The sequence below is a fragment of the Mastigoproctus giganteus genome, chromosome 4, assembly GCF_048544385.1.
Source record: "Mastigoproctus giganteus isolate SK-2022 chromosome 4, ASM4854438v1, whole genome shotgun sequence".
Classification (NCBI taxonomy): domain Eukaryota; kingdom Metazoa; phylum Arthropoda; class Arachnida; order Uropygi; family Thelyphonidae; genus Mastigoproctus; species Mastigoproctus giganteus.
The window spans coordinates 45,534,264-45,542,544 of record NC_143578.1 but is presented as its reverse complement, the minus strand read 5'-3'; positions in this window follow the sequence as shown (position 1 = coordinate 45,542,544).

Genomic DNA, 8,281 nt, shown 5'->3' with positions numbered 1-8,281 from the left:
TCGATACTTGGTAGCATTATGCTCAATACAAATAACAGTTTATTTTTAAAACGAACACCTTGTATATATACATTATCATTATTGCATCTGTTCACTATTCTACATAATCACCCCAAAACAATGTGATTAGCTGGGGAGCAAATACATTCTGTAAAAGAGAAAATGAACAGGAATGATTTTAAAATTGAAATTACCAATTATTTGCTAAAACTACCAATAATACCTGTCCATCCCCTTTCCAAATTCACTCAAATCAACCACTCACTGAAGGCAGACCTTCACCTTGCAACCACCTTCCTTAATCCAAATTTGTAACAGCATTCTTTCATTCCCCTGTTCTCCCCTGCACCTTCTCCAACAGATTGATATCCTTCTGAATCTGTTGGAGCCTTCCAAACCATTATGCAATACTCATGATGTAGCCTCAGGGGCATTTCAGATGTGTGGTGCCCAAGGTGCCAATTGAAATTTGGTGTCCCCTTTAAAATTTTGTTCATAAGTGTATATAAGTTTCAGGTTTGCAGGTGCCCCTTGAATGTTGGTGCCCGGGTGCAGTACACCCTTTGTGCCCTCGGGACAGCCCGGTCCTGTGTAGCCTAACTACTTTCTTATACAGTCAGATCACCTCTTAATTCCTGCACATCACTGACAAACCACATGAGATGCCTTGGCAGCCTGTTCATACCACTAAAAGAACTTCATATCTGACTGCATAACCAATAGGCTCCCTCCCACCCTCCACAAGAGGTGGGAGGGGGCCTAATGGTTGTGCAGGGTGGTTAATAATTACGATTATCAACCACCCTGCCTCTGTACCATCTACAAACCCACATATTAAACTTGATATGCCTCCTTCAATATCATTAAAAGTTATATTGACTTCCTTAGAAGGCCAAAAATGTCCCTTATAACAATGTTTCAATACTCGGGAATATAATTAAATCATGTAGTGCCAAATCACGGGAGTCAGTGGGATGTTCCTTCTGCAAAGTACATTTTTAGGCAAATTAGCACATGCATAATGTGCGGTGCCTCCATAGCCAGGTGGGAAGGAGCAGCAGTGCGTAGTCCACGCTTCTTGATTAGACCGGAGTTCAAGCCCGTCACCACCAAATACGGAGGATGCGGAAAGGTCAGGGAATGACCATCGCATATTCCCGGAGCAATATGGCCTTAGTTGCTAATGCTCCTCAAAATCAAATAACAACAACATAAATAAATAACAGCATAATGTGCCTATTGTCTACACCATGTCCCTCCATTGATCTGCATGTAACAACTTGACTCCTAGTGGACAGATTTTCATAAAATGTTATACAGCAGACTCTCGATTAACTGGGATCGGATTAACCGGGACACTTCAAGACTCCAAATTAAAAAAAAATAATAAAATAAAATAAACCAGAAATAAAAAAATTGAAGTAATAACTCGAATAGGTATAAAAAGCGGTATTATAAGTCATCATTGGGAGATTAGTGTACCTATTATCTTACAATCCCTGCTGTCTTCACACCTGCCACTCAAAAAAAAAAAGAAAAAAAAAAAAAGAGAGACCAAATGTTTAGTTTGTTTTAGTGCATTGCGTCGATTGTTGTTCTGTTGCAGTGCAAAAGGACAAATTTTGTTTCATTATTTTTGTCAGGGATGTCAGAATTTTTTTTTATAGTAAATTTTTATTTTTTGTTTACAAATTGCGAAAATGATGGCTAAATGCAAAAGAGTTGTATTTTCATACAAAAACTTGAAATTATTCAAAAGTTTGAAAGTGGTGCATCCATTAAATCTCTAAAGAACCATTATAATGTTGGTGACCAAATCATACGCAACATCTTAAAAAATAAAGGGACGCTGTAAGTTTTTTGTTTTTTATCTATCGGCATATTTTTTACGTAGGTTGCTGAACATTTTTCGATACAGTAAGTCCCTGACTTACTCAACTACGGATTTACGTAAATTTTTTTTCGCTCAGTTTTTTTTAGGATTGTAAAATTTAAAACAAAAATAATAAATAAATAAAATAAACAATCAATAATGACAATCACAGCATGCACAAATGAGATACGGAGTAACAAGCAAAAAAAATACGAAAGAAGAGAAGGTTCTTTCAATTTATTTATGTTTTTTTTTATATATGACTGAAGGTTTCAGTGAAGGGGACACATTTCACCATAATAACGTAAAAACCCACGCAATTCCAGCTATCAGTATTATCACAAATGCAATAAGATTGAGTTTACTACTTGTTTATAATTAGATGCAAGAACACAAAAGCCCAGTAACCCAGAAGGTGCAATTTGTTTAAATGTAGTGACCTCCAGAAATGTGCTTTAGTAAAATCTGAGTTCGCATGAGGTGATAATAGTGTTTCCCCCCCCCTTAACCCAGTGAAGTTCTTTTCAGAAAATTTCGTTTCACTGTTATCATGGAGCTGACTAAGAGAATAAGTGACAGCACTACTAGTAAATCTACCAACAAAAGGAAAGCCATCGATTTGGATCAGAAAATTAAACTAATAAGGATGTATGAAAATGGTCAAACATTAACACGTATCACACGGAATTCAGATTTGTCAATAATAATATAGTTGCAATATGTTATTAGTCATTCCTGAGTTACGTAAAACTCGACGAAGTAAGAAGTCCTGGAACGTATCTCTTACGTATGTTGGGGACTTTTGTATTTTTGGATTAACCAGGAAATAGATTATCCGGGATTTGTTTTTTGCCATCTATCCCAGAAAATCTAGCGTCTACTGTATTTAGACTCTCGATAATAATAAATGAGAGTCTACTGTATGTAAACTGTAGTACTTTTAAAAAAAGTTCTATGAAGCTATTCCAAATTTCATTAAAATTGGACCAGTAGAAATCTGGCAATTTATTTTTTTCATTCATATCACATAGGCTATCTATATACTGTATATTGTAGCTGAAGCACTAGATATAATTGGTTGCCATGTGATGATTGCATGAATGAATGGGCAACATGGCAGATGTGCAGAAATTAAATTTTCTCAATTCACACAAATCTGAATTTGAAAGTGTCTGCAATTCTGCTCAGACACGATAGGAGGGAGTATATGATGAGAGCCTTGTCGATCAATTCGGCCCTGGAGGGACTGTGCAAGGCTCAAGGGGTAGAATTTTTTTCAGCCTGGACTGTACTTGTTAACAGGAGAGATTGCTTCTACAGGGATGGGATACACTTAAATAGAAAGGGTGCAAGAATTTTTGCTGATGCTGTTGAGGCAGTGTTAGGTGGGTCGGAAAACTGATAGTTGGGGGGGATACAAGGACTAATAGATTAACAGTAGCCACTGGCAGAGGTGGAAGTGATTCTTGCACTGCTTCTATTGAAATGAGCAGAAGCCTGAAAAACAAGATGCAGGATATTTCAGAGACTGCTGGGAGTCATTGCGGTACAAGTAAACACATGGGTTGTGTTAGGATAGCTAAGAATAGAAACAGGTGCATGTATACCTGCATGTACACCAATGCTAGGAGTTTGGTAAATAAATTTGATAAATTTGAGGTATTGCTCAAAACATCAAAGGCAGATATTGTTGGGATATCAGAGACGTGGTGTCACACAGATATAAGGAATGCGGAACTGGAATTTGGGGAATACAATGTGTATAGAAAGGATAGACAGGACAGGAGGGAAGGAGGGGTTATGCTATTAGTTAAGAAACACATAAAGTCCAAGGAAGTGAAGCCAGTCGACATCGATGGACAGGGCAGTGTCGAGTCAGTTTGGTGTGACATAAGCATAGGGAAATCAAAATTGAGAGTAGGAGTGTGCTATCCTGTGTGTTATCAGACACTCAGCCTAAAACACTGATGGATCCAATATCTCTCTATTACAGAAGATTTAGGAGAAGTCCGGTTGGCCTGCCTCCCTAAAATCCACTCATGCACACCTTCTCGATGGTAAGCCCTGTTACGTCACTTAGGTGGCAACGAACGTGTAGAGTGGTTCTCTTCAAGACGCCTGGTCAGCGTGAAGAGGAAAAGACCAAACCCTCCAGCAATGAGAGCACAACAATACAAATGGTCCTCAGTCCCCAGCAGCTTTCACTCTCCCTCTTACGGCAGCGAGAGGATCAGGGTGGAAGCAGAGGGTGCTAAGAATCTCTGGGTACGATCAGGCTGCCATGCACGGAAATTGAACTTGGCCTGTTATAACGTACGATCACTCATCGGTGAAGACAGGATATTAGAGCTGGAAAAGGAATTAGAAAATGTGAATTGGAATATCATCGGTTTGGCTGAAACAAGAAGAAGAAATGAATCACTTATAAGTTTATCAAGTGGAAATCTGATGTACACCAATGGAAACAGTGAAAGGAGTGAGTGGAGTTGGGTTTCTGGTCCATAAAGATTTTAAAAACAACATTTTGGAATTCAAAAGTACATCACCAAGGGTGTCAAGACTAATACTCAAGATTTCTAAGAGGTACAAGCTAAAGATTATAATGATTTATGCACCAACATCGAGCCATGATGATGAAGAGGTTGAAGAAATGTACACTGAAATTGAGAGTCTTCTAGATGAGCAGAAAACCCACTACACTATTATTATGGGGGACTTCAATGCTAAGGTTGGAAAAAGGCAAAACAGCGCAGAAAGAGGAACTATAGGAAATTTTGGAATTGGTGAAAGAAATAAAAGAGGTGAAAGACTTGTGGAATTTGCAGAATCTCAAGGAATGTCAGTAATGAACACTTTTTTCAAGAAAAGGGTGAACAGAAAGTGGACATGGAAGAGTCCAAATGGATTAACAACTAATGAAATCGACTTCATCCTCACTAAGAGAAGATATATTGTGAATGATGTTAGCGTCCTGAATAAGGTAAATGTTGGAAGTGATCACAGAATGGTAAGATGTACACTTGATATAGATGTAGGAAAGGAAAGGAAAAAACTGACTCGAGTAAATAATACAAAGGTCTTTGAAATAACAGAGGAGGAGAAAAGGCAATATGTACTGGAACTTAAGAACAAGTTTGAGCTTCTGCAGACTGCTCAGGACCAAGATATCGACGAGGAATATTACAACTTTCTGAAAGTGATAAAGCCCAAGAAACCTATAGGGAAACAGAAATCCAAAGAAGAAAAAATTAGTCAAGAAACACTTGTCATGATGAACCAAAGACGACAAATGAAGAGCAAGAAAAACACCGACAGGGAGAAAATTGAATATACTGAGTTATGCAAAGCCATTAGAAAGAGACTCAGAGAGGACATAAGAAGATTTAACACAAGAAAAGTAGAACAAGCATTAAGGGAAAACAAAGGATTTAAATCAGCAGCCATGAGCAGTAATACAGAAAAACAAATGATACTGAAACTGAAGAATAGCGATGGTGTACTTATAAACAGCAGAGAAGGCATAATTCAAATAGCAGAAGACTACTATAGAGAATTATACAAGGAGCGAGGGAATGATACCAGCAGTGGGGAAGATGGATTGCAAAGTAGCAACACATACGACATACCCGATATTCTTCCTGATGAGGTAGAACATGCATTGAAGAAAATAAAGAATTGGAAAGCCCCGGGGGAAGACGAAGTTACTGTAGAGTTGTTAAGATTGGGAGGAAGAGACATAACACAAAAACTGGCAAGGCTCTTCACAAAGTGCATTAGAAAAGGTGTGATGCCTAAGCAGTGGAATAATGCAATCATAGTTTTGCTGCATAAGAAAGGAGATAAATCAGAAATTGGAAATTATAGACCAATTAGCTTGTTATCCCATATCTACAAGTTGTTCACAAGGGTCATTACTAACAGATTAGAAAGAATACTTGATGAGAATCAACCGAAAGAGCAAGCTGGCTTTAGGACAGGATTCTCAACTATGGATCACCTTCACGTAATATCACAGCTAATGGAGAAAGCAAATGAATATAAAACGCCATTATGCCTGGCATTTGTGGATTATGAAAAGGCATTTGACTCCATACAGCATAAGGCAATGTTTCGGGCACTGGAAAGACAAGGCATAGATACCCCATATATTATGATTTTGAAGAAAATATATGAGAGTGCTACAACCTTTATTAGACTAGACAAAGACAGTAGCAAATTTAAAATCGAGAAAGGAGTTCGACAAGGAGACACAATATCTCCGAAGCTGTTTACTGCTGCCCTTGAGGAAGCTTTCAGAAGATTAGACTGGTCGCAGAAAGGAGTCAATGTGAACGGAGAGTACCTAAACCATTTACGATTTGCAGATGACATTGTGGTCATAAGCCAAGATCCCAAAGAATTAGAGGAAAATCTTAATCAGTTATGCACAGTTAGTAAGGATTTTGGACTAAAGATGAATATGGCTAAAACAAAAGTAATGATGAACAAGTATGCCACGGAAAGGGAAATAATGATTGAAGGAGCAGTAATTGAAAAGGTGGAGTCATATACTTATCTGGGACAAGTTATTAGCTGTAATAATGATAAATGGCTGGAAGTCAAGAGAAGAATAAATTTTGGATGGGTAGCATTCAGGAAATATAGTCACATACTGAAGAGCAATATCCCAGTTTGTCTGAAACGTAAAATAATGAATCAATGTATACTCCCCACCATGACTTATGGAAGTGAAACTTGGGCACTCACCAAAAGAATGGAAGAGAAGCTAAGAACTACACAGCGAAGAATGGAACGAATTATATTGGGAATCAGACTGTTAGATAAGAAGAGAAACACATGGATTAGGCAGCAAACTCAAGTAAAGGACATTCTTATCAAAACTAAAGAACTAAAATGGTCTTGGGCAGGACACATAGCTCGATGACATGATGGCAGATGGACTAAGAAAATAACAGAATTGTACCCAAGAGGAGCTAGAAGAAAACCTGGAAGACAAAGGCGGAGATGGATAGATGAAATTCATGAGTTTTTGGGTAGTAAATGGATGGCCAGTGCTCAAAACAGAAGGAACTGGAAAGTTGCTGGAGAGGCCTTCATCCTGCAGTGGATTGAAAATGGCTGATGATGATGATGATAGGCCTAATGACTCTGATGAGTATAATAAGATATTGTACAGGGAAATAGAGTGGGCCAGTAAATCAGAGAGTCTTATAATGGGGGATTTTAATTTCCCAGATATTGACTGGAATTTGTGGGTTGGTCACTCGCACACTAGCAAGGCTTTTGTGGATTTATTGGATGATTGTTTTCTACATCAGCATGTTCGTAAGGCAACAAGAGGGAGCAATACTCTTGATCTGATTATCAGTAGAGATTCTTCATGCATTAAGAATCTGCAGATAAATGAACCACTATGTGGCAGTGATCACAGTGTGTTGAAATGGGATTTACTCAAGGAGGTAACTACCATCAGAGGTAAAGGGAAGGGTTTTTGTTTTCATAAAGGCGACTATGATGGTCTGAGACAGTATTTAAATTCTATACAGTGGGACCAACTGATGATGTTACCAACAGCAAACTCAAAATGGGATGCATTCAAGGAACTAATCTTGGAGGCTACCAGGCTTTACATACCAACTAAGAAATATTGTTCAAGGTTTAGGCCTAAATGGTTGTCAGATGAACTAATGAGACATGTGGCAGAGAAGAAAAATGCATGGGATACATACAAATTAATGGGTGACATGGAAGCCTATGATACATATAAGTTGGTCTGTAACAGAGTCACAAAGGAGATTAGGCAGGCAAAGGCAGACTACGAAAAATCCTTGGCAAAGGATGCAAAGAAAAACAGAAAAGAGTTCTTTACATATTTAAACTCAAGAAGGAAAGGGATGAATCAGATTGGTCCACTGGATATTGATGGTTCAACAGTTGAGGATCCTGCTCAGGTGGCTAACAATCTAAACGAGTATTTTGCATCTACATTCACGCATGAGGAGTTATTCAGGAAGGAGAATGATGTAGGTAAAGTAAACATTGGCAGTGAGCTGGATGATTTTGTAATAACTGAGAGGAAAGTGGAGGAGAGATTGTTGAGGATAAACATAAAAAAGGCACCTGGGGTGGATGGGATCTATCCAGTTATATTAAAGGAGGCAGCAAAGGAAGTAAGCAAACCCCTAGCCATAATTATGAGAGCTTCTTTGGACTCAGGGGAGGTACGAGGTACCCATAGACTGGAGATGTGCAAATGTAACCCCAATTCACAAAGGAGGATCAAAGGCTGACACAAGTAATTATAGACCTGTTAGTTTAACTTCTGTTCCAGGTAAATTAATGGAGGCACTGGTTAAAGAAGCACTGCAGGATCATCTAGACAAGAATTCAGTTATAGCTCAGACGCAG